This window comes from Cupressus sempervirens, chromosome 7 (genome assembly GCF_028749045.1).
Source record: "Cupressus sempervirens isolate cs-2001-9-10 chromosome 7, ASM2874904v1, whole genome shotgun sequence".
Lineage (NCBI taxonomy): Eukaryota > Viridiplantae > Streptophyta > Pinopsida > Cupressales > Cupressaceae > Cupressus > Cupressus sempervirens.
The window spans coordinates 380181467-380209460 of NC_143124.1; the positions used below are offsets into that span (position 1 = coordinate 380181467).

A 27994-nucleotide genomic window follows, 5' to 3' on the forward strand; every position below is an offset into this window, starting at 1 on the left:
AACATAGGCTTCGTTTTAATTTTGGAAATTCTAGAAGGGCTAAAGCACCATTAGAATTGGTGCATTATGATTTAGTAGGCCCTATGCAAACTACGTCTATTGGGGGGAGTACTTATTTCATGAAATTCATAGATGATTTCAGTTGTAGGACATGGGTGTATTTTTTGAAGAACAAATCTTAGGCGTTTGACAAATTTGCTGAATTTAAAGCCCTGGCTAAAAAGGAATGTTGAAACTATGTAAAGGTCCTTAGATCAGATAGAGGAGAGGAGTATACCTCCAATTTTTTAATAAATTTTTCTAGGCAAAATGACATAAAGAAAGAGCTTACAACCAATTACACTCCACAGAAAAATGGAGTGGCTGAGAGGAAGAACATGACCACTTTTGAAATGGCTAGAAGCATGATGAAAGAAAAAGGGCTCCCAACTAAATATTGGGGAGAGGTTGTAGCAACATTAATGTACTTGATCAATAAGTGTCCTAAAAAGTTAGTTCATGACAAGATTCCTCTTGAGGCTTGGTCAAGGAACAGATGGACAGTTGAATACTTGAGAGTGTTTGGATGTGTAGTATATGCACATGTGCATAAGGAACAACGGTAGAAGTTATATGAAAAAGTTGTGAAGGGTATCTTCATAGGCTATAGCTCATAATCAAAGGCTTATAGATTGTATGATTCAATCATCGAGAAGATCATCATTTTGAAAGAGATGAAGAGTTTCTTGAAAATCGATCGCAGGATGGCTCAGTTGATGAATCTTCAAGCATTAAACAAGAAATATTCTGAGTATTGATGAGGAAGAGGAAGACATTGGTGATGATCAAGAAGATGGAGCAACAAACATGGATTGCAAACAAAGGCAAGAAGGCAAGCAACCCCTTACATGTCGAGTGATAGCTGGAAGTCCTTCTACACATTTTTGAGCTAGTATGCAAAACAACAGCAACAACAATACTCAGAATTTAGATCCCACTCTCGCCTCCCTATTGCCAAGAAAGACTAAAAGTCTAAGGGAGATATACCAAGAAGAAAGGTATGAGGAAGATTATGATGAGAGTGTTAATTTTGTATTATTTTCTCATAGTGATCTAATTTACTTTGAAGAAGCTATGAAGGAAGAGAAATGGTGTAATGTCATGGATGAGGAAATAGATGCCATTGAAAGAAATGAGACATGAGAGTTAACTACTTTTCCTCCCAAGAAGAAAGTAATTGGAGTGAAATGGTTTTATAAGATCAAGTGCAATGATAAAGGAAAAATAGATGGGCATAAGGCACATTTAGTGGTCAAGGGGTACAAGTAGTAGTATGGCAGAGATTATGATGAGACATATGCCTCGGTTGCAAGAATGAAAACTATGTGTATTGTCATAGCAATTGCAACCCAACACAAATGGAAGGTATATCAAATGGATGTGAAGTCTACCTTCTTGAATGGTGTATTGAAGGAAGAAGTTTATGTGGAGCAGCCACCTAGTTATGAAGTTTCAAGTGAAGAACACAAAATTATATAGATTAAAGAGAGCCTTATATGGACTCAAGCAAGCTCCACAAACATGGTACAATAGGATTCACTCATATTTGATGAGCAATGGATTTAGAAAAAGTGATTGTGAGCCCACTCTCTACATCAACGCAGCAAATGGTAAAGTGTTGATTATTGTCTTGTATGTTGATGACTTAATCTTCACTAAAAATTACAATTTCTTAATTGGTGAGTCCAAATAGGCCATGAAGAATGAATTTGAAATGAAATATCTAGGTCTCTTGAAGTACTTTCTAGGCATAGAAGTAAAAAAAATGCTTGATGAAATCTTCATCTCTCAAGAAAAATATGCAAGGCAGATCTTGGAGAGATTCAAAATGCAAAACAGTAAGGCAACCCCAACACCAATAGAAATAGGTTTGAAGTTGAGCAAGGAAGATTGCAACAAAGGGGTGAATCCAATATTAAACAAGAGTATGGTTGGAAGCTTGATGTATTTGACAAAAACTCAACCTAAAATGATGCACGCACTAAGTCTAATTTCCAGATTTATGGAAACACCAAAAGGATTCCAGTTGCCAAGCAGGAAAGAGGATCCTAAGGTATGTGAATGGTACCAAAGGATTTGAGATTTTGTACATACTATAGATAATGATTTTAAATTGGTTGGTTACACTAATAGTTATTGGGTTGGAAGTTTAGATGATAGGAATAACACTTCCAGATCTACATGTTTCATATGGGATTGGGTACAATTTCATGGGCATCCAAAAAGTAACCTGTTGTTTCTGAATCTATAGCAGAGGTTGAATACATAGCAATGAATGCGACATCATGTCAAGCTATTTGGTTAAGAAGGATCTTGACAGATTTGAATGAAAGGCAACAGGATGGAACCATAATCTTCTGTGATAACATCTCCTCAACTGCATTGTCTAAGAATTCAATCTTCCATGAGAGAAGCAAGTACATTGAGATTAGATATCACTTGATCAGAGAGTTGGCAGAGAATGGATATATCAAAATGGAATTTTGTAAGTCTGAGTAGTAGCTAGCAGACATTTTTACAAAGACTTTGGGCATTGAAACTTTTGTGCAACTAAGAAGAAGTCTTGGTGTAGTTGATTTGGATCAGGAGTGATCCTTTTTATTTGGCGCGAGACAAAGAGGGAGTGTCAAAAAGTTAATGTGGTTGGTTGGTTACCCCTAGAGACAAACACCCACCTACCTGCTTGACAACATTCAACTCAGTAGGTGAGTTCAAATCTGAAAATGAGAGGGAACAATTTTTGTTGGAAGACAAAAGAAATGAGTTTGATTCATTTGATGAGTTGGAGAGACCATAGATCAGAATAAAAATGCAGAGTAGAGCATAGAGCCAAGAAGGAAGATGATCAACAGATCAAGTCAAAAGCCAGAGAATAGAAGGAAGGTTTAGGAAGAAGACAGTGTTTGTAACAGCACAGATCTTGACTACCTTGTTCTCTTTGAGTTTGTATTATTTTGTCTTATAAAGTAGTGATTGCTCCAAGCTCATTGTATGTAGCCTTTAGTGTTGTAGGTTTAAGTTTGAGTTTAGTTTTATCAGTTTGAAGTTTCTAGTGTTTTTTGGTTGAAGCCAAATGCTCCCAAATTTTGTAATAGTTTAACCTAGTTGAATAGAAAGTAAGCAAGAAAGTAGGCATAGAAATCATTGTTGTCTCCTCTCTATTTCTTATTGTATGGTATTTTGTATTTGAGAAGTTCATACTTGGAAGCTTCATTGAACTATGCTCTCTATGTTTAAATGGTGGAAATGTTCAGACAAGAAGTTTGTTAAAAGATCACTTGGTTTGTGTAAGACATGTTGTCTTTACTAAGTCCACCAAGTTTATCTCTACAGTCCTTACTGAGTTCACTTGGTTCTCTTGTTAACCAAGCTCACTCAACATCCTTTGTGTTGACCTCCACCTTGCAATACTGACCGAGCTCACTTGGCATACACTATGGAATAAAAGTACAATGTTGTGTCACCTTTTAGGTTGACTTATCAAAATGACTGAATTTGAGGTTTTCTATCTTAAAAAAATATTATTCAAGCATATGATCTCGATAAAAAATTTCTAGCTAAGATATATATGGTCTCACACTTTTCCAATTGGAAATGTCTATTAAATCCATGTTTTATACTAGTTAGTATCTAATTACTAAAGAAATACAATTATTTCAGAAAATTGGCATTTTAATAACTCTTACTATTTGTTATGATATTTTTTTAATAACATATAAACACCATTTTATAGAGCTCAAACTCAAGAATATTCTCATATAGAGTTCATAGTGTTTTAATTAGATATACTATATTATAATTAAAAAATTCTACAAGTATGCATTTTAACACTTGAGAAGATGTCAATTTTGAGGAAGAAAAAAATACTAAATCATATTTAAAAAAATTAAAATTTATATGACGTTCTAGAGGAGAGAGTCCTCTTCTAGAATCTATAATTTTTCTTTTGGTTGGAATAGATTTATTTTGAAAAATGTGGTGGGAGATGAAAACTATTAATTTGAATAAGTTGGAATTTGAATCGTTATAAAAGAGAAAATATAGGTCTAAAGCCAATTTTTATTTTTGATTGTTCTAATCACATATGTTATCTATAACATAATTTGAGATCAAAGGGAAATAAGTCAATTTCCATGTAGTTTTGTGGTGGGAACTAGACCCCTAATTTCTAGTATTTTTTAGCTACTAAAAGTTATCTTTAAAAAATACGAATATATATTATTTCTTATTCCAAATAATTATTAAACATTCTAATCCTAAACTTCATCCATTTCTACACATTTTATTAGTTTACTTTATTTTCAAATTCTAAATAATAATATCAATTTTATGTCATTTAAGGTGAACAACTATACTTTTGTTAGCCTATTCCTTTGTAAAAGGGTGACTCAGGTTTGTGCTTTTACCCTATGCCGAGTTGCCCCCCTTGTTGCCAAGCTCACTTGGCTCCTTCACGTGCCAAGTAACTCGACACCAGCTCCTTATCACTCGACACCCTCTTGTGTCGAGCAAAACTATCACTCGGTACCTTTGGTTGTCAAGTAGAATTTGTGAAGTTTGTGATTTATTATTCATAGGAAAACCATTCCACACTCACACTCCTTTCAAAGTGCAAATAGATTTTGACATTTCAAAATTTGATAGTAAAATTGATTAAGATCATTGAAAACAATTTACAACTCTTTATTCCAATTAAGAATAGAAGGCAGATCCTTAACTTCTCTAATTCCAATTGTAATTGAAATTGTTAAAATCTCTTGATCGTTAACTCTCTTGATCCTTCTCTAATTCCAATTATAATTGTAATTGTTACAATCTCTTGATCGTTTAACTTCTCTAATTTCAAAAGTTGTTAAATTTTTAATCTGATATTTGTATGTTTCAATAAAGAAAGTGTCCATTTAAACAATATTTTATTCATTTTCAATTATTTAAATTACTAACCAATCTATGTATAAGAAAAATTTATTTGTGGAAGATGGTGTTTTTAGTGATACGGGTCATGGACCAGAATTATGGCAAAAGAAAATCTAAAGAATTTTGGATAGAAATTGGGGTACCATGGCAAATCAGTAATATAAGAGTGGGTACTATTTACTTTGCAGTTTTATGTGGTAATACTGAAGGACTTCTATTTAACTTCTTCAGTGTCCCTCGGAGGGAGTTGGGTTGTATAATTTTTTTAATTTCAATATTGTTTTTGACTTCAACCTCTTGTTTATAAACAATAGAAAAATAGAACATAGATAAAAAAAATTATTTATAAAGCACAGTTATTTTATCTTTTTATTTTAAGATGTATCAACTACTTTGTCCTTGATTGTAAGTTATTATTGAATTTGATATGAAATAGTAAGTTATGTTTTGCTCAAATAACTATAATAGACTTGTTGTAGACAATGAAAATATTTTATTTAGTCATTATCTAATTGGCCATGTTGGATACAACACATTATTACATCCTAGTCATACTAGTTTTATAGTTTATCTTGATTATTCTATTTAGATAAGTTAAAATAATAATTGTGGCATCATACCAACCTCACACTCTAAATCTATGTTTCATTATTGAGTTTTTTTATAAAATTAATCTATTTACAAAAAATTATCACTAATGAATGTAGTTTATATAACTTATGATTCTGTACTTTCTAAGATAATATTCAAATTATATAAGATTAGTGGTGTAACTATTGCACTTTTGAAATCCAACTACCATATTTCAATTAGACTTATGCAAATAAGAGAAGATAATATATGACATCTTGATAATGAACAATAGTAGACATTACTTTCAAAATATAGATTTCATTAAGAACTAACAACAAATTATAGATTTACATTTAAGTCTTAGTTGATAACATGTGCATGGAAATGAATATGAGATGATAAACAAGTGAATAGTGTGAAAGAAGGATGTGACTATCCTTCATCCAAACTCTATAGTTGACCAATTTTCAAAAAGTAAAAAACATCATGGATTTTTCTGAAAATTTTAGCATTTGATCTTCATGATTTGCATAGTTTGTACTCGAAAACAACAAAAAAATTGAAAAAAAATCATGTTTTAGTGAATGTGGAAGGAAAAAAATGTTTGACTTTATTTTTTCTTTAATACATTTTGAATGGAGACTAGCATGTCCCATGAAGATATGAGGATGAGTGAAGGTACATTCTTTGACAAGAAGAATATTAACTTAACAACTTTACATCTGAACCTGCAATAAAAGAAGAGCTGTCAAGCATACATCAAATACAAAAAAGTAATTTGCTATAGATGCTCTAGAGCATAGTCCAGAGAAAGGAGAAAAAAAGAAATTTGACTTTATTTTGTCTTTAATACATTTTGGATGGAGATTAGCATGTCCTATAAAAATATGAGGATGAGTGAAGGTACATTCTTTGACAAGAGAGTTACCACCTTACATCTTTACATGCAATAAAAGAAAAGATGTTGAGCATACATCAAATACGACAAAATAATTTACATCGAATATGAAAAAATAATTTACTATAGATGCTCTAGAGCACAGTCTAGAGAAAGGCAATTAATTAAGTTACGATTGATGCGAAAATAATACAAGAGATGCAATGCGTCATAGTTCCTGTCCTTGTAGAGGTGTAGTAGAGGTGTAGGTGAGTGAGAATAAGGTTAAATAGTTGTAAATTAGGATTGTGAATGCATTGATTTTTGCCTAGAATTGCACTTGTCATCTGATAGATGGCTCATGTGTTTTCATAGAATAAAGTAATTTTTAATTATGAAATAATATGTATATAATTTAATATGTACATTTGTAAATAATATATAGATGTAATACATATAAATTAATGTTAATGAATGAATATAATAAAATAAATAAGAAATAACATATAACTATTTAATTTTAGTACATAGCTTAGGAAAATTTAATAATAATTTATACGTCTTTTAGAATTGAAGTATCTTTTTTTTTTTTGTTATTTCCTTCACTATGTTTTTTGATGTAAAATATAAGTATTAATTTAATATTAAAAAATATATTTAAGCTTTAAATATATTTAAGCTAAATGATAAATTGTTTAAATAAATAATAATAATAATAAATGATATAATTTTTAAATTGTAACACTAATCAATTATACTTATTACAAACATTATTATAAAATATATTTAAAAAAGAATGTTGTTTAATTTTTTTCAATTTATAAAAGTAAAATGATAGTAATAATTCAAGTACTTTTACTAAAAAATCAAAGTTTTTTAAAAATAAAAAATTGAAATACTAAACTCTATATTTGATTTAAAAACTTGGTAATAAAAATAAATAGTAATAATTATTATTGATTAGACATATTGGATTAAAAAATTTAGTAATAAAAATAAATAGTAATAATTTTTATTGATTAGACATTCATTTGTGAGGTGGAGGATAAAAATAATTGTTTTATAAAAAGTTAATCTACTTGTCACAAATGTGAAAAAGATAAGGTTGTAATAATGCATTCATAAAATTCTTATAAATCAATCTATTTGCAAAGTTTTGAAAATTTTATATTAATATATAATAAAAATTAATTTTTCCCTTTACTATTTTTACTCCCCACCAATCCCAATAAAGATAATTAGCCTTTTTCCATATGTTAAAATCATAGAAAATAGGTCAACATTACAAATTTCTGTATAGAATAAAAATCATAGAAAAGGTCGTTGACATTTATTTGCATCTGACCGATGCGTTAGTATTCTGCCAATGGCAGGAACTAAACTAATAATAAGTAGTCATAACGATAACGATAATAATAAAAAATTATTTCTTCGAGTTACTTGAAGAGAGACATTGACTGCAACGTAAAGTCATTGTCGTAAAGAAAATGATATGTTTATAGACGTTGTCCATATGAAATAAGACGTGATTAGGGCACGTGCAAATCGATATTATTGCCAACAGCCATCAATGTTCCACATTTGCATAATTGTCCTCCTCTACTGTTCAGGACATCTTGAAAATTATGCCAGAATTCAAGGCGGAAAGAGGCCGACTTTATTCGTACTGACAGAAGTAAATCAAAATAAAGTTGCTCAAGTTTGTCTTATTGCTTTACCACTTGCACCAATATTCTTATTCCCATAGCTTATGATATTGTGCGAAATTGGTAGGATTCATGCGGATCATAAAGTAATGATTTTTTTATGGAATATCTATGAATGATAATGGGTTTGTACTTTGGTTTTGGGTTGAAAACTACATTGATTTTCATCAGTGGTGGTATGCATGGTGGCTTAACAGTTTCCTTTAATATGAATACTTTTAAAAGGGATAGGGTAGAAGGATGAGGATAAATTCTTCTCATATATCCTTCAATAGGCTTTTCTAAAATAGAGTATACTATTTAATTAATAATAAGAATTATTTTATAATAGAGTTTGTTTTAATGTATAATAACGAGAGAGATGGATGTCTTAAAGGGGTAGAAAAGTGAGTATTTAATATTATTAAAATAATAAGATATCAATAAACTTAAATTGTGAATTAAAATTATATAATCAAAGTTCTATAAACAAATATATTAAAAATGCAATAGAATTTAAGTGGTAATTTCATATATTCTAGTTGTTTTGATCATTAATTAATAATAGAATAGAAAAATGTCATTTTTAAATAATAAAATCAAAAATTATTAATTATAGAATTTTTACACAATTTTTAAAATTTTATAAAAAGACTGACTAGATAAATAATATTAGTTTTGACAAAAATTAAATATTTTTATCTTAAATTTTTTAAAATATCATATAATGATAAACAAAATAAATATAATAAATATTTTAAAGTTTATTGCTTTTGATAAAAACTAATAAATATGACTTATATTTGGACAACAAAAATTTCATCTTCTTTATTTTTATTAATAAATTAGTAAGTAAAAGTTGAATGAATGAAAAATGGAAGGGAAAAAAATGTGTTTTTTTATGTGGCTTTGAAACATAAGCCAAATCGTGAATCAACACTAGAAAACAAAACTGAAAACAAGCGCAAACAATAGTGAAAATGGGCAACGCCTGATTTCAATATATTAAAATGCCTCAAATGTGCATCCAGTGAGAAAACAGTCTAATGCTTGGTCGATAATCCGTTTTAATATGTTAAAAGCCACATAAACTTTTATCAGCTCCGAAATTCACAGCTGCTACACTTCAAAGGGTCCAGAGGATGACAATTGGGCTACGAACGATATGCATTCCACCTTGGATGCATTCCCACACAATCTCTCCGGACTCCCCATCTTCTCTCCCTTTCACTTTGCTTTCGAATGTCACATTATAACTTGCTCGCTCATTCCTTTTCTTGAACACCAATGTATCTGGCTCCACGCTCACCTTCACGTTTGGACTGTTCTTCACCCGCACTTTGTACACCGCATTGTCACTGCCCACGTTGGTCACCGTCCTCCTCTTCACCTGAGCACGCTCTCCATACTCCAATATCACAGAGAAAGATGGGTAGTTAAGATCGACACCTGATTCGATCGATTTGGGGCAAGGGGGCCATTTGTGGGTGAGTAGTGCTATTTGCTTTTCGGTGTACATGTTCTGTCCGCACAGATAGTTGATGTAGTCCTGAGGCCCCAAATCGTACACCAGCCCCGGCTCCAGCGCCGCCCTTGGATTTAACTGACCTGCACCCATCGCAAACGGGTCCGCGGCTCGCAGGGTGAGCGCATCTTTGATGGGCTGCTTTGCGTTGTCGAGCGTGGAGGCCGTCGTGAGGAGAGCCGATTTCATAGCCGCAGGACTCCACGTCGGATGCGCAGCTCGGATGAGCGCAGCGGTGCCGCTGACGTGGGGGCACGCCATTGAAGTCCCGGAATGTATCATGAAGCCGCCGCCAACAGCCGCCAAGATGTTAACACCGGGCGCAATTATATCGGGCTTAAGAACTTCCGGGAAATTAAGGCTCGGACCTCTCGAAGAAAACCCGGGCACGATAGGAGCCGTCTTTTTTCCCACGGAGGTCAACCCCGTGGGATTGATCGTGGCCGTGGGCGCAGCGGTGCTGTTGACATATGCTTTTATCTTTTCCGCCGCTGTAGAACTCACCTTCGTAGCCGGCAAATATGGCTGATCGATGGGCTTATCATTGTCTCCCACAGCGATCAATGCTGCTGCGCCCGCCTTCTTCACAAGCCTCGCTTTTTCCGTCGAATTATCGCTTTGCGAAGTACAGAGCACAAGTTTACCTTTGAAAATGTGAGGATCGAGACCCCGATCACCGCAGAAATCGTAGAGCAGAGGCAGATTTTGAGTCCCGGGTCCTCTGTAAAAAGACAACCCCTTGAAGTGCTCCCCGTTGCCGAGGCTTAGAAAAGAGAGAAACTCTCGGTCCATACTGCTGGCGCCCACTGTGGTCATCCACGGTGCCGTGTTTTTAACAGAAGATGAATTTGGCCCATCGTTTCCAGCAGAGGCGGAAACGAATACACCCTTCTCCATCGCCCCGAACGCTGCCAGCGCAGTGTGATCCGCGTAAAATGGTTTCTCCAACAGGGGGCCAATCGACATAGAAATAATGTCAACACCATCTTGGACAGCTTTTTCCATTGCAGCAGCTATGTCGCTCGCATCGCAGCCGCCCTTCTCTCCCCAGCAGACCTTATAAACAGCCAGTCTCGCCGCAGGAGCGATCCCCATAGCCGTTCCCTTGCCAAAGCCGTTGTAGTTGGCTCCCCTTACAGCGGAACCCACAGCAGTAGAAGCAGTATGTGTGCCGTGGCCATAGCTGTCTCTTGGAGATATGAAATCCTCGCCCACATGCGATTTGTAGCCCACCGAGAAATTGAATCTTGCTCCGATGAGTTTTCTGTTGCACATGGATGAATCGAATCGGTCTCCGCTTTCACACTCGCCCTTCCATCTGGAGGGAACGGGGCCGAGACCCTCGTCATGGAAGCTCTCACTCTCGGGCCATATCCCCGTGTCCACCACGCCCACTATCACATCTTCACCCCGATTCAAATGCTTCGCCCACAGTCCTCTATCATCGGTAAGGCCGAGAAAGTGAGGTGAGTGCGTGGTATGAAGTTTAATCAGAGCCGATGGAATCACTGCGAGACAGCCATTAACGCTCTCCAAAGCTGCAGCCTCCGCACTGGTCAGTTTGGCCACAAAGCCATGGAGGACTGTGTGATAGGTGTACAAGAGGACACCTGGATCTAATTTGGAGGCATTGGAAGTGGCCTGGGTGAGGATTGAATGGTACCAGTGCTCGTGCAAACTGAAGTGCGGGGGTTTCATGGATTTCAACATATGGACGATGTATGGGTTTTTTCCGTTGACACTTGCTGCGGTGGATAGGAAAAGCAGCAGAAACGCTAGAAGCGCGGAGAGGGGGGAGGTCGGGCTACTCATTTTGAGTATTGAAGAAAAACGTTGGGTGTAGGGAATTACATGGGCGCGAGGGGTTATTTAACAGAAGTAGCAGGCTCTAGTGGGCCGAAGCAAAGTCTTGGTGGAGAAGAAAATGTGGAGATAAAAAGTTGGACAGTCTGACGATAACAAATGAGGAAATTGAGCATCCGAGAAAATGTGGAGATAAAATTGTACAATACTTTTTGTAAAGGATGATAAAGTCTACAATCCGACGGTAAGGAACGAGGAAATTGAGCATCCGACGAAAGCGGGAAGCAAGGCAGAAAAAACAGAGCAACGTAACAAGACTTCTTTGCCTCGAGGTTTCCGAGAAAAGATGGAAAAGAGTTCGAATCTTAGCGCTCAAAAAATGGTTTCTTTTAAGTAATTTTGTTTAAAGTAAATAAAAGTGAGTCAAATGTGATGCATGTAAAGCATATTTGGTTTCGCGGAAAGTTCATGTTGGGGTGTAAGCATCAAAGTTCGTGCTTCTTGTCTGAGGTAAGATTCAAGTGAAAACTTCATTATATATATTTTTTTAAACGAGTAAAAATTATTTTCTCTGTGGTAGAAAGAGGGTTCCTTATGTTGAATTAGCTATAGTAATACAAGAGGAATAGAAGCTCTTGTTCTAATATATTATTTTATTAAATTTTGGTGAAGTCAAATAGCTATAGAAACTACATGGAACTATTTGAAATGTATAAAAGAAGTACACACACAACATTTTTGTATAAGAGAGATAAATCCCAATAAGAACACTACTATGCAATGACAATTATTCAGCATAGTTGCATTGATATGTGTACTAGAGGTACTTGTTCTCACTAGCCTTTATATATAACTTGTGGATTACTTGTGTATAGATGAACCTTAATGCTTCCTCAACACTCTAATCCTAGCATACAACATAACTTTCCTTCAGCTCCTAAGTATTTGAAACTACCATATTTTGTCAAATGGCATGTAAAACTCATTCTATAGCAGGTTTGCATGAAATTTAACATAACCCATATGATATTTATTTTTTGCTAAGTTGGATGATTAGAGTGCCATTTACAACTCCAATCCCCTATTTCACCATTACACAACATTCCATGCACCATTAAGACTCACAAGTATGAAAATGGACAAGGAATGATTTTCTCATAGATGTTTGTCATTCCCAAAGAGACAATTCTCATATAAAACATATAGGACAATGAGAACTATGGTATGATCAATCTCCACACAATCTAATTTGCATGACTTTCTCCTTGCAAGCTGATTTTCCTAGTGACCAATCTAATTTACTAGCTTCTTGAACAATATGTGGAGAGGCCCAAAAGTCCATATTCCTTGGAGCCATTTTGTTTGACAATCCATATGCCATGCTTGTGTTTCCAATGTTTCAAGCATTTCAAACATGCAAATGCAAACCTAGAATGAGAAAACAAGTGGTTAGAAAATATTCGTGTTGTATATTAGAAACATAGAAACAAACTGAGCAATGATAAGTTGTCTATTTCCTCATTAGAATATGGATTTGAAACAAGATGAGTCTTTAGGGCAGCTTGTGACATATTTAAGTAGAATGCAAAAATCCACAAAATAGACAAATAAGAATGTAAAGCTTGTGATAAAATGATTAATATTTGTTTATATTTCTACAAAAATTTATATTTGTCATATTATTTTTGAATTGTCTTCCTCCATTTCACCAAAATAAATATTCATCCCCACTTTAATTATCTAGGATAGTTGAAACCAAACCTTATTATGAATTTTGATGAATAGTTAAGGCAAAGGGAACATCTAAAAGAAATTGACATATTTCAATACATATTTTTTGAAAATTTTATATTTAAATATACAATTATGAAAAGAGTGAAAAGATATATATCCATGCATAGTTTTTAGTTAGTTATATATCTCTCATTCCTTCTTGTTTCTCTTTCCTCTATTTCTCTCTCGTACCATCATCTTTCCCTCTCCTCCCTTCCTCTTCCTCTCTCCTCAATTTCTCTCTCCTACTAGTCATCTTTCTCACTCCTCCCTTCCTCTTTCTCTCTCCTACCATCATCTTTCTCTCTCCTCCCTCTCATTTTTTTCTCTCTTTCTTTATCCTCCCTCTCTTTTTTCTATCTCCTCCCTCTCTCCCTTCCCTTCTTCTTTCTCTCTCCTCCCTATCTCTTTCCTCACTCTTTGTTTCTCTCTCCTCCCTACCTAGGAACTATTATTAGTGATGAACTTCTCGCATAAGGCCATGTATAGAAATGAATAAATTAACTTGCCATAACCATTCATTAAGATAAATTTATCATACAATCTCTTTGCTTTTAAGTTAAACAATATATTAATGTTTCTTTAAACAATATAGATCAATAAGCATATAAGATTGATGTTCATTTAAATCTACGTTTTAGATGTTCATTTAATTATATAGTTAATTATAGTTTAATCTCTCTCTTGCCCTTTTTGATATATTTTTAGTTAAAGACGTAGTAGATGTTTTATGGTTTTAAAGATAGTAATTATATTTATGTTTTAGATTTAGAGATGAATTAAATATAGATTAATCTTGGTTTGAACCCTAACTAATACATAATCCCAAACCTTGTACCCTTATTCTAAAACTAACCCTAAACCTGAAATACATAGAACTAGATAATAATCCTACCATCATCTTTATCTCTCCCCCCTTCCTCTTTCTCTCTCCTCCCTTCCTCTTTCTCCCTTGTGCCATCATTGTTTTCACTCTTCCCTTCCTCTTTCTCTCTTCTCTATTTCTCTCTCCTACCATCATCTTTTTCTTTCCTACCATCATCTTTCCCTCCTCCCTTCCTCCTGTCACCTACCATCATCTTTCTCACTCCTCCCTTCCTCTTTCCTTCTTCTACCATCATCTCTCTCTCTCTCTCTCTCTCTCTCTCTCTCTCTCTCTCTCTCTCTCTCTCTCTCTCCTCCTCTCCTCCCTTTTTCTCTCTCTTCTACCATCATCTTTCTTCTCCTTCCTATCTCTCTCCTCCCTACTTAGGATGTATTATTAGAGATGAACTTCTCATATAAGTCCATGTATAGAAATGAATAAATTCACTTGTCATAACCATTCTTTAAGATAAATTTATCTTACAATCTCTTTGATTTTAAATTAAATAATATATTAATGTTTCTTTAAACAATATAGATCAATAAGAATATAAGGTTGATGTTCATTTAAATTTATGTTTAAGATGTAACTCATTTATTTAAGTAGTTAATTATAGTTTAATCTCTCTCCTCCCCTTTGTGATATATTTGTAGTTAAAGACGTACTAGATGATTAGATGGTTTTGAAGATGTAATTATATTTATGCTTTAGATTTAAAGATTAATTAAATATAACTTTATCCGAGTTTGAACACTAACTAATACATAATCCCAAACCTTGTACCCTATTTTTGAAAACTAAGCCTAAAGCTCATATCCGTAGAACTAGCTAATAATCCTACCATCATCTTTCTCTCTCCTCTATTTCTCTCCTACCATCATCTTTCTCTCTCCTCTATTTTTTCTCCTACCATCATCTTTCTTACTCCTCCCTTCCTCTTTTTCTCTCCTACCATCATCTTTCTCTCTCCTACCATCATCTTTCTCTCTCCTCCCCTCATCTTTCTCTCTCCTCTATTTCTCTCTTACCATCATCTTTCTCTCTCCTCCCTTCCTTTTTCTCTCCCCTCTATTTCCATCAGCATTCTCACTCCTTCCTTCCTCTTTCTCTCTCCTACCATCATCTTTCTTTCTACTACCACCATCTTTCTCTCTCCTTCCTTTCTCTCTCCTCACTCTTTGTTTCTCTCTTCCTCTTTCTCTCTCCTACCATCATCTCTTTCTCCTCCTCTTTCTCTCTACTACCATCATCTTTCTCTCTCCTTACTTAAATTAGTATCAACCTAGATGATGAAATAGATTTCCATTTTTCAAATTAGTGCTAACCTAGATTTCTCTCTCCTCCCTTCCCCTTTTTTCAAAATATGTATTAAGATGTTTAAATAGTTTTAAAGACATGTAATTAGATTTATGTTTTAGATTTTTTTAATGAAAAGTAATTTTGTGAATTTTTATGTTGTACATATATACATATATACATATATATACATATACATATATATATATATATATGTATATGTATATATATATATATGTGTGTATATATATATATGTGTGTGTGTGTGTGTATCTATGTGTGTATGTATGTATGTATATATACATATGCATATTCTATTTCATGGATGACATATTTGGTGGGGACCCACCCTCACCCCCACCATCTCCACCCCCACCTCCACCCTGAACTCAATGACTACCTAGTCTTCCTCCACCACCTACCCTCAGGGAGTTACATGAGAGCATGAGAAGTAACATCTGTGACCTCATGCAAGATATTGAGACGCTTAAGCGTGAGACACATCATCCCCCCAAACTACTTTGCCTTATAGATAACATGCAAGGCATTGTACACTTTGTACAAAACTTAAACTATGGGATGGATAGCTTTTGAGCATGGAGGAAAGACATGTATTCATTTTATTCTAATGGCATGTCTTATAAATAGGTCCATGACTTGATAATAAATAAATGTCATTTAGAAAGATATTTTAAGAACTTGAAGACTGTTGACAAGATAAGTGACAAGAAGCCATGTATATCTATTAGATGGTATACACACCCTTGGATATGAGAGCAATTTTTGGAGTGGTGGTTGATGGTATTTTCCCATACACCACATGCTATCATGAGGTGCCCATGTACTTTCTTAGGAAGTTATGGGTAGAGTTTGAATTTGGTTTGAAACCCAATTATTTTGATATGAAACAATTTCAAGGGGGTCAATAGAGGTATACCTCAGGATAGGCCTGGGGAAAATCTTAGGGTTAATACTAGGAATCATCCATGCCTAAGACTCTTGTTCCTCTTCCTGCACCAATTGTTCTAGCACCTATCTATCATCATGCAATGTTCTTTGCTCTTAGTTCATTGAATGCCATTTCAGAAAATGTAGTATAGCAGTGGATGCAGCGAGGGATATTTTTCCCCTTAGACACATTTTTAATAGTTGTGGGGGTATATTTAGAGGCCTCTTAGAGTGATCCAGATACAAGATAGGATGCCCAACCCATTGAGGGTAGTGATTTTGATGATGAGGCATATGTTGCTCATGGTGATGGTGATGATGAGGTGTATGTTTCTCATGGTGGTGGTTGTGATGATGAGTCATATATTTCTCATGGTGGTGGTGGTGATGATTTTGATGTTCCATAATATGTTGACCTTTTTTGTGTGGAGGAAGACAATTAGGAGCATCAGGTAAAAATTTAATTATATATAATTTATAAAGTACATAATTAATTACATTCTACATATGCATAATTGTATGAACCATAACGTCTAGTGATTTTGAATGAATAGAGGATGAATGATATTGTTCATCGTAGGAGACAATATAGCCTTTTGTTGAGGCCTTCAAGTGTTGGCATCCCTCATTAGGTATGCACTTTGAATTAAATTAAAAATAATATACATTGGAACTCAAATTTAATAACATGTGCTAATGCATTTTTTTGTCAGATTTTGTATGGATTGTCATCTATTATATAGCTAGGTGCTTCTACAGTTATTGATCCATCTACTAGTGAGGCACAACCTCAAATACCTACACTATACACTTTTAAAGAAATGTTATTTTTGTTGGAATGCTTTAGAATAACTAAGAGAGGGGGTGAATCAGTTATCCAAGGTCCACATGTATAGATAAAACTTTTTAGTATTTAACAAATACATGTGTGTGCATTGATCTTCCATTATCTCAAACCATAGTATATTATAGTCCAAAGTCAAATGAAATTTGTAGAAATGTAAACGTGAAATACTAATGCAGTGCAACGAAAGAGAATCCCCAAAGGAGATGTCCTAGCCCCCAGCTAATAACCATACAACAGAAATAGAATAAAAATACATGATTTGATACCAAATCACAATAAATTATTCATAGATATAACTGATTGCATGCAATGTGTCAGGCTATAAGGCCTTCTTGGTTATGGCCAAATACAAATCAAGTAATAGTTCTAAAAGATCCCCCAAGATCCAATCCAAAAACTGTCCTAGCTAGTCCACATCTATAACACACAATCTAGATGAAACCACCAAGGAAATCTCAACTTGTGCTCGCAAGCTCACCAAGAAATCTCCTTGCTTTCCAACCACAACCCTAGCTCTACTCCAACTTTATCCAAGATCCAAGTGTAAACTACCTCACATTTGGTGCTTTGTCCACACACTCACAACTTCATTACAATCCCACTATAATCTGCCTCGCATTTAGTGTTATGTCCATAGACTCAGGAAAACTCACCTTTCAACTACTCCCACACTCACTCCTCCTCTAAATGAATCACTCCATCATGAATGACTGAAAGACTCCACAAGACCCCCCTACTTATACCCAACAAAGCCACAATTCAGCCTAGCAATTGAAAATTAAATAAACCTAACATTAAATACTTGAAGAGCCATAAGGCGGCCTCCAACAATAATTAAATATCCAAAATTTGATACCTGAGAAAAATCGCAATATCTCCTAGCTTCGATTGAATTAGAACTTCTGCTTCACAATGAAGGTAGTAATTTAGGTCCTCTACAATCGCTTAATATTTCTAAGGCTGATTCATTAAGGATATCTTCACGAATTCATCCTAAAATTCATGCACAGAAACCCATTGCGCAAACTGCCAAAAATCAATACTCCAAGAGAATTGCCATATCTACCAACTTATAATAAATTAGGACTAGTGACCTTAACCAGAGATATTAATTTAGGCCCTCTTCAATCCTTAAACTTCATAGCCTCTGAATCATTGTGGAAAATTAGTTACATGGCTCGCAATAGGAACCCAGAAACCAAAAAACATAGTTCTAGCAGTAAGGTAAAATGGCTCAAACTTCAACTCAATCCATCCAATCTCTATGAAATCATGAGGAAGGTTCTCCAATGTGTCTCTAACACATCCCTAACCATGAAAATCATAACTCCACCAAAATCCAAGCTCGATGCTCCTACATCAAACTCCCTAAGTAAATAGAAATGTATGTCCCATACTTTGATGCCCAAAGAAAGATCTGCAACTGAATTTGTCTTTACCAAAGGCTTCAACTTCATCAAAGTCAATAGAAAAAAATTTAAAATCAACCATCTATGCTTTATCCACTGAAACATCAGAATCAAATACATATCAGTAACCCAATTAACATGCTCACACCCAACAATAAATTGAACATAATGCTTCATTGGCAAACCCTCATCCACATCAACAACTAGTGAATCCACACTAGAAATGAAAAACTCCATATCAACAAATAGCATGTAACTCCTCAGCAACATATGCCAAACTCTCAAAACCAACCTTTTCATTGCTCACAATAAGATGCTCTGCAATACATAACTCACCACCAATAGCAATCAGATCATCCATGACCAAGTGCTCTACAATCTCCATGTTAGAATTAGCCAACTGATCATGAAAACCAACCTCTGTGCCAGCATCAACAAGGATATGAATATCTTTGGCAACAACCTATAGCTGCTCTAAAAGTTCTATATCAGACTCCACAATTTGATCAACAATACCAAACTCTTCAACCTTGACCTTGCTATGCCATCTTCTCTCATGAACAAGTCTTCTAATGTCTAGAAAAATCTCTTTTAGATTGGTAGACTCCAACTCCACAAACATCTATGGAATTTCTTCCTCATCCTATCCTTATCTCAATCAGTTGAACTAGTTTCAAACCGAGCAACCTCCTCCTTAGCTCAACTAGCCAAACTAGCTTCAAACCAAGTAGACATCTTAGAAAAATTCCCCTCCACCACATCACAAAGATTCATAATCATCTCAGGGTCCAATCCTCTCAGAGCCATCTCCCAAGATCTTCTTAAACCCTCTACAAAAAATCCTTCCCACACTCCTTGTAACAACCTTTAATTGTTTGCAAGTTAGATCGCAACCTACCACCTCACATGAACAATCACGGACCACATCACAAGTCTAGGACCATAGATCTACAATACACAAACTCTTTTTGATCATGCCTCAACAAGATCAAACTTCCATCTTTGCATCCATTTATCCATCTACAAGCCCTCTATAACTGCAAGTTAGAACCATGATTTGATATCGAATCATAATAAAATATTCATAGATATAACTGATTACATGCAATTTGTCATGCTGTAAGACCTTCCTAGTTAGGCCAAATATAAAGAAAGTAATAGTTCTCCAAGATCCCTCAAGATCCAATCTAAACACTATCCTAGCTAGCCTAGAACTATAACATAATAGCAATCTAGAAGAAACCACCAAGAAAATCTCAACTTGTGCTCACAAGCCCACCAAGCAATCTCCTTGTTTCCCAACCATAGCCCTAGCTCTACTCCAAATTTATCCAAGATCCAAGTGTAAACTATCTCACATTGGGTACTCTATCCACACACTCACAACTTCATCATAATCTTGTTGTAAACTGCCTCACATTTGGCACTCTGTCCATAGACTCAGGAAAACTTGCCCTTCAATTGGTCCCACACTCACTCCTCCTCCTTTGAATGAATCACTCCATCATGAATGACTAAAAGACTCCACAAGACCCCCCATACTTATACCCAACAAAGCCACAAATAAGCCTAGAAATTACAAATTAAATAAACCTAACAATAAATACTTGAAGAGCCACAAGTCGGCCTCCAACAAAAATTAAATATCCAAAAATTGATACCTAAGAAAAATCGCAATATCTCCTAGCTCCAATTGAATTAGAACTTGTCCTTGGAACTAAAGGTATTACTTTAGGTCCTCTACAACCCCTTAAGTTCACTAAGTTTGATTAATTAGGGATATCTTTGGATTCATCCTAAAAGTCATGCACAGAAACCCATCACACAAACTACCAGAAATCAATACTCCAGGAGAATTGCCATATCTCCCAACTTATAATGAATTAGGAATAGATACCTTAACAAGAGATAGTACTCTTTTAGCAAACTATTCTTTAGAATTTTTTAGTGAACTATGCTTTAGACTTAGATGGTAGCTTTATGCTTTTTTCTCTAGACTTTGGGTTACTTTGTAAAAGGTTTTGGGTCCTTTAAAACATTTTTTTACTTAATGAAAATAAGATATTACTCTAGGCCCTCTTCAATCCTTGAAATTCATGGCCTCTAACTCATTGTGAGAAATTAGTTACACAACTCGCAACAGACATCCAGAAACTAGAAAACACAGTTCCAACAGCAAGGTAAAATGGCTCAAGCTTCAACTCAATCCATCCAATCTCTATGCAATCATGAGGAAAGGTTCTCCAATGTGTCTGCAACACATCCCTAATCATGAAAACATAAATCCACCAAAATCAAAGCTCGATGCTCCTGCATCAAATGCCAAAAAATCATTCACACAATTTGACACAAGGATTTTATGTGGAAACCCAATTTGGGAAAAACCATGAGTAACATGCTACCAATTTTCACTCTTCTAATGTGAGCTTTGTGAGAATCCAAAGCTATTAAAGCTTACAATTCACATTGTTAAATGTGACCTTGGTAAAAGGATTTCAATCACCTTGTTAGGAGTGAGCCTTGTTAGAGGACTTTAAAACATTCCATTAGAATGTCACCATGTTAAAGGATTTACTCATGATTGTTAGGTCAACTTTAATCCAAAGGATTTATCCAAACTAATATAGTTGTTAGAAAATAACAGTATGAATTTATCTAATTACAAAATAACTCACTTGCAAATTACAAATCTCTTATTCAGTTTTCCATTCTACTTAGCATTCTATCTCCTTTGTCTCTGACTGCTTGTTCACCCTTCAAAGCTTCACCTCCTTAAGCCTTCATGCTTAGTATGCCAAATGTAGGTTCATTCCTTTGGCCACCAAATGAAACAACACCTCAAGACTCCTTGTCTCTCTCTAGCTTGCACTATGACACTTTGCTTATGGCATGTTATCTCCTTATATAGAGAATTTAGATCTTTTTCTGCTTCGCCACAATTGTCCATCTTAGGGTTAGGTTAGATTCATCGAATCTACCCTCTTTTCCATTTTGTTCCCTCAAGAATCTTCCCTTATAATCCTCTTCAAATTCATTTCAAAGTGGTTTATCTTGAATTCTATATCACCATATCATCATACTCATCTTCCACATGCTTCACACAATTTAAGAAATCAACTTTGTTAGCTCATATTCATCAAATCTTTGGTTAAACTCATTTTACTAGCACTTAGCAATAACATGTTGTTTACTTGGCAATAATTATTTTTTGATGCTTGGTCAACACTAGGTTGCTAGGCATACACTTAGTCTTACTAGTGCTCGACACATATTAAACTTCCTTCACTCGACATCTACTAGATTTCTCTTTGCTCAGCACATACTAAATTTTTTCGATCGCAACTAACTTTCTTCTCGTCCTTACTGACTTGCTTGACTTCCACTATTTTCTTAGTTAGGCTTGGTAGACATTTTTTTTTCTTAGCCTTCTTCTTATCTTTTCTTCTTAGCCTTCTTCTTATCTTTTCTTAAGTATCCTTTCATTGTAGCCTTAAGTAGATAAATAATGCACTATATCATCAATGTCTTACTTAGTCTTAGTGCTCCTTTTATACACCATATAACTCAGCTTTTCTCTAGTTACTCGTGTTATCCTTTCTTTAAAATCCTCTTTACCAATCAATAAAATGATATCATTCACACTAAATTAGCAATTATCTCACAACAAGTAGTAGGCCTGACATTAGTGACAAAATAATGATTTTTCTATGATAGATTTCATCAATCTTCCTCGTTTCTATGCTTCAGCAATATTCTTCATTTCAATAATCTCCCTCTTTGGCATTGATGGAAAACCAACACCAACAATAATACCAAAATGAAACTTAATACCTTGTATTGAGATCTCTCCATCTATCAGTATATGTCCTTCTTTTGTACAGGCTACAATCTCTCTCTTCTTCAAATATTCAGTGTAACTCTACCTCTTTCTGATCTCTCTCTTTTTTGGTACTAACTCTCCCTCATACTTATAGTAACTTGTAGTAAACTCTCCCCCTTCGACAACAATGCCAAAGGCTGGACATCTTTTCATGTAGATATCAGTAATTCAAGTTCTACTTATGTCACCTTACATGTGATTGTAAATCTTCTATTTTAGCTCCTTTCTTACTTCGGGTAGTTCCTAAAGTAATATCCACTGCATCAAGTTGAAAAATATGTCATTCAACTCAGTTGATGTAGTGCACTATTCTTGCTTCTTAAGTAGCTTTGAATAGGGGTATCACCCCTAGCTTACCTCAAAGATATTCATGTGCATCCTTAGGTAAAGCTTTTGTGAGTATATCAGCTATATGTTCCTTTGTATTCACATATTACATTCTCACTTCTTTGTCTTGAACCAACTCTCTCAAGTAATGATACTTAGGTATGTTTATAGCACTTGTATTATCTTAGTAAATTACCATAGGTTCAGTGATTTCTTCCATCATTCCTTTGAGTAACTATTTGATCACACCACATTTGTGCAATTCACTGCATCCACCACATATTCAGCTTTAGTAGTAGATTGTGAACTGCAGTTCTATTTCTTGCTAGTCAAGGTAATCAATCTTTTTCCTAAGAAAAATGCTCCACCACTTGTACTTTTTTTGTCATTAATGTTTCCAGTCCAATCAACATCTATATAGGCTTTCAATTCAAACTTGTCATTTTGCTTATGAGGTTAGCTTCCCAACAAATCTTGACATCTCCCTTATTTTTAATGTTGTTGATTTATACACATTCCATGGAGATTTTCCAAATACAGATGATGTATAGGGAGTGGATTAGTAACATCATCTTTCCAATAAGAAGAAGGAAAAGATTGCCCAAATTCTTGACAAGCAAACTACCTCCACAAGGCATGGCTAGCATAACAGATACCTAATATAGTGGTACGAGTTACCTAAAATAGAGAGTACATGGTTATCTACGTGGGCACTAATGTAGTTAGATCTAACAAGAGTGTAGCAATTCACAGACAACAACTTGCAGGAGCTATGTTTCTTTCAAGAGGGGAGAATGATGGATCAACTTTTGGGAGTCATAAATTTTGACTGAGACTTGGGTTTTCTCTCAAGTTTTTACAGTGGTTTTGAAAGGGGGACTTTGATGGCTCGACAAATTAGGTCTGCTCCATTGTGTCTAGAAGAATTTACTTTTTAGGTCTTAGAAAATCCGTTTAGACTCCCAAAGCTTAATTTTTCTAATTTTTGTCTATTACTTAGAGTTTTTTTTTGTAATAACTTTGAATGGACATTTCTAAATTCGAAGATTAGTTGGAAGGTCAAGTTTTCATAGCTTAAGGAATGTATAGTTTTATTTGCAACTTTTTAGGATTTAATTTCAAAGGTTACCTAAAATGGAAAAATTGAAGATTTGTTAAAATCTACCAAAAAGGGTAATTTTCTATTTTTTTCAAATTTAGAGAGTTCTTATTTATTTAAGAAGCAAAAATTGATGTAGAAGGAGGTTAGTTATTGAAAGATATTTGAGTTTAAGAATATATTTGTTGCTTCCGTATTTTTCTATATGTTTCCCTTTTGTAGAATGCATTTTAGTTGTAGTTAGGTACTTGGGTACTACATCATAGGCCAAGGGTAAAAGGAAGTAATTTAACATTATTCATGAAATTCTAGAATTTAGTGAGGATTTTTTATTGAAAAATGTTGAGTTTACCAAGGTTCTTAATTATTTCTTTTTGTAATTTAGTGGCTCTACGACCCTATTTTCCTTGTTTCGATATGGATCATGTACCCTATTTTATCTTTTTTCAATTTAGCTACTTCTTTTTTGTTCTTGTTGTTGTTTAGTTTCTTTTGTTATGAAGTATCTTTGTTTTTAAAAGGGTTTCATTTTCCCTTCAAAACACATTTGCCTTGATAAAAAAATAAAAAAAAAGGTAAGTAGTCTAAATTAATTATATTTGTATAAATACATTTTGTTGGATAAGCTTAGACTAAGTTGAAAATAAGTTTTTTATAATTCATTTACAACATTTTCTCATATTGAGAACATTTGAAATTTGTTTCTATTTTTTCTCATAACATTTGTATTCTTTCTTAAAATATTATTAAAATATAGATAATAATGAAATTAAAAATTAGAGTTTTTATTATACGATATAATATATTTTCCTTTTCTTACTTTCTTATCCAATAATGAGTTGTAGAATTTGATTCAATATAATTAATGAAATCAAAAGGCATGCATTAAATAAAAATCAAATTTTATATTTTTCTTAAAAACATACTTAATATTTTTAAGGTTATGTCATTCTCCATGCTACGAAGCATGATAAGTCTATCAAAGCATTCTACTGACCCATCATTTCTATGGTGAATAGAGAATGTGATAACAATGTTGTCATCAAAGGGTTGGTTGAGAGCAGAGGAAATCGTCATGTTGTAGGGCCAAATTCATTTATTTTTGAAGCATGCAGCGTCCAGACAATTCTTATTCATTGATTTGTTAACTATGAAGCTATCCAAGGCTTCAACAAAGTGATATTCGTAATTTAGATTATTGTGATTATGAAATTTCTCTAAAAATTGATTGTGCTGAGGATTTTCTCCTTTTATTATTACTGTGAAACTTGTAATTAATATTCTAATAAAAATTAGAATTCCCCGATAAATGGTGATTGTGCAAATGATTTTTTAAAATAATTTGGCATACTTGGAATTGTTATAGTTTTTAGAATTTATGTGTCAATAATGTTTATACTGTGTTTTTTTTCATTATTCATTACTTACTAATGGTTATTGTGAGTATACACACAGAGAGGGAGGTGTGTGTGTGTGTGTGTGTGTGTGTGTGTGTGTGTGTTCTTTCTTTTGGCCTTTTTCTAAAAATAAATGGTTATGGTGAGTATGAATTATTGCATATTTAAGAAAATGGCATTTTTAGGAGCAATATTTCTTATTTAGTCGTATGTTCATAATTTTTTGTAGGAATAGAGCTAGTTTGAATTTTATGATTTATTTGAAGTATTCTTTAGTCTTTAGAGGTTTTATAGATTATCAACATTTGGTCTTTGCAATTCATTAAGAGGAGGTTTGTAAATATATTTCATATAGAATATTTTATGTCTAATTGTGAAATAAAGGTGTATAGAATTTGTAAGTAGAAAAATAAAATATAGACATTTTATGACTTTGACAATAAAAACTTATTATTCCTAATATTAAATTTTTTTTACAACAAATTGACACATTTTACCTAGTAACATTATGAAACCATGAGAGAGTGTAGGATTTGTAATAGGAGATGTTTTAGTAATTTTATAATTTTTTTTAAAAATAGAATGGAATAGAATAGAATTAGACAGCCTGAAAATTATGTTTTCTATGAATAAAATTTTATTTTTTTATTTTTTTTATTTCTAGAGTATTTAGAATCTTCTTTACAATCGAAAATTTGTTTATTTATGTACGAAATTTATTTTCAAAAAATTATTGTATGTATCAAACCAACAATTTTTTTAGATTTCTGACCTTAAATTTTAAATCTTTATAGACCAAAAAAACAAAAAAACAAAAAAAAACATTTCTCTACCATATTTCCCAGTTCAAGTCAAGCACCCCAGCTGCTTCGAAAAAAAACTGGTTTGAAAATGCTTGCAAAGTAGATGTTTCCGCGTGAACGTATCCCGATATCCTCTCTTGTGATCAATGTCTACCCATGTAATTTTCCCTTCATATTATCTACGTGACCAAGACTTTTCATTGACATCGAAGTCTCTTCTATAGCTAATATAAAGGAATCCTCCCTTTCTAGTAGATACAATCCCTGCGTCTTTATTCATCCCCTCCTTCTGGGTTACTCATCACCATGTCCATCGCCATGCCCATCGCCACGCTGGCAACATTGCTCCTCTTCTTCCTATCCACCACAGCAAGTGGCAATGAAAGAAAGGCACACATCATCCATATGTTGAAATCCATGAAAACCCCGCACTTCAGTTTGCATGAGCACTGGTATCGGACTTGAATCGGGGAGACGATGTGATAGTGGGCGTGGTGGACACGGGAATATGGCCCGAGAGTGAGAGCTTCCACGACGAGGGTCTAGTCCCTGTTCCCTCCAGATGGAAGGGCGAGTGTGAAAGCGGAGATGGATTCGATTCATCCGTGTGCAACAGAAAACTCATCGAAGCAAGATTCAATTTTTCTGTGGGCTGGAAGTCGCACGTTGGCGAGGATTGCGTATCAGCAAGAGACAGCTATGGCCACGGCACGCATACTGCTTCTATTGCTGTGGGTTCCGCCGTAAAAGGAGCGAGCTACAATGGCTTTGGTAATGGGACGGCCATGGGGATGGCGCCAGCGGCGAGAGTGGCAGTGTACAAGGCTTGTTGGGGAGTGGAAGTCAGCTGCGATGAGAGCGACATAGCTGCTGCCATGGAAAAGGCCATCCAAGATGGTGTCAACATTATTTCTATTTCGATTGGCTTCCCGTTGGAGAAACCATTTTACGCAGATCACACTGCGCTGGCAGCGTTCGGGGCGATGGAGAAGGGTGTCTTTGTTTCCGCCTCTGCTTGAAACTCTGGGCCTTTCTCAGCTTCTCTTACCAACGCGGCACCGTGGATAACCACCGTGGGCTCCAGCAGTATAGACAGAGAGTTTCTCTCTCTCGTAAAACTCGGGAATGGTCAGCTATTGAAAGGATCCTCGCTTTACAGAGGAGACGGGATTCAAAATCTGCCTCTCATCTACGAGTATTGCACCGACCTTGGTGTCGATCCGCACATTTTCAAGGATAAAGTTGTGATGTGCATTTCCAATGAGAATTCCATGGAAATGGCCAGGCTTCTCAAGGACGCTGGAACGGCGGGAATGATATATGTGAACCCCGAATTATTCGGTGCCGCGGATGTGCCTTTCGATCAACAATTATTGCCCGCCACCAGTGTGAGCTTTTCGACGGGGGAAAAGATAAAGACCTATGTTAACACCACGGCGGTGCCTACGGCTGCAATCAAACCCACGGGATTGACAGTGGTGGGAAAAGCAATCGCTCCCATCGTCGACGTGTTTTCTTCGCAGGATCTGAGCGCATTATATCCAGACGTTCTGAAGCCGGATCTGGTTGCGCCAGGTGTCAACATCTTGGGTGCGTGGAAGGAGGGAGGATTCATCATAGCATCTGGGACCTCGTCGTCGTGCCCCCACGTCAGCGGCATCGCAGGGATCCTACCAGCCGCGCATCCGACGTGGAGTCCCGGGGCAATCAGAGCGGTTCTGCTGACGATGGCCTGCACGATGGACAACACAAAGCAGCCCATCAAAGATGCGCTCACCTTGCGAGCTGCGGACCCGTTTGCAATGGGAGCGGGTGAGGTAAATCCAACGGCTGCCTTGGAGCCCGGGTTGGTCTATGATTTGCGCCCTCGAGACTACGTCAAATATCTGTGCGGTCAAGAAGTGTACACCAGAAAGCAAATAGCACTATTT

General features: G+C 35.0%; 2 pseudogenes across 1 annotated transcript; one reads left to right on the forward strand and one right to left on the reverse strand.

Annotated features, from left to right (window-relative positions):
• Positions 1 to 9063: 9063 nt before the first annotated feature.
• LOC149547060 (subtilisin-like protease SBT1.7 pseudogene) lies at positions 9064 to 11556 on the reverse strand (annotated as a pseudogene). Its single transcript, XR_016353813.1, has one exon. The product of XR_016353813.1 is annotated as a subtilisin-like protease SBT1.7 pseudogene (transcript).
• LOC149547061 (subtilisin-like protease SBT1.8) overlaps positions 11468 to 27994 on the forward strand; it is a 36180-nt pseudogene continuing 19653 nt past the window's right edge.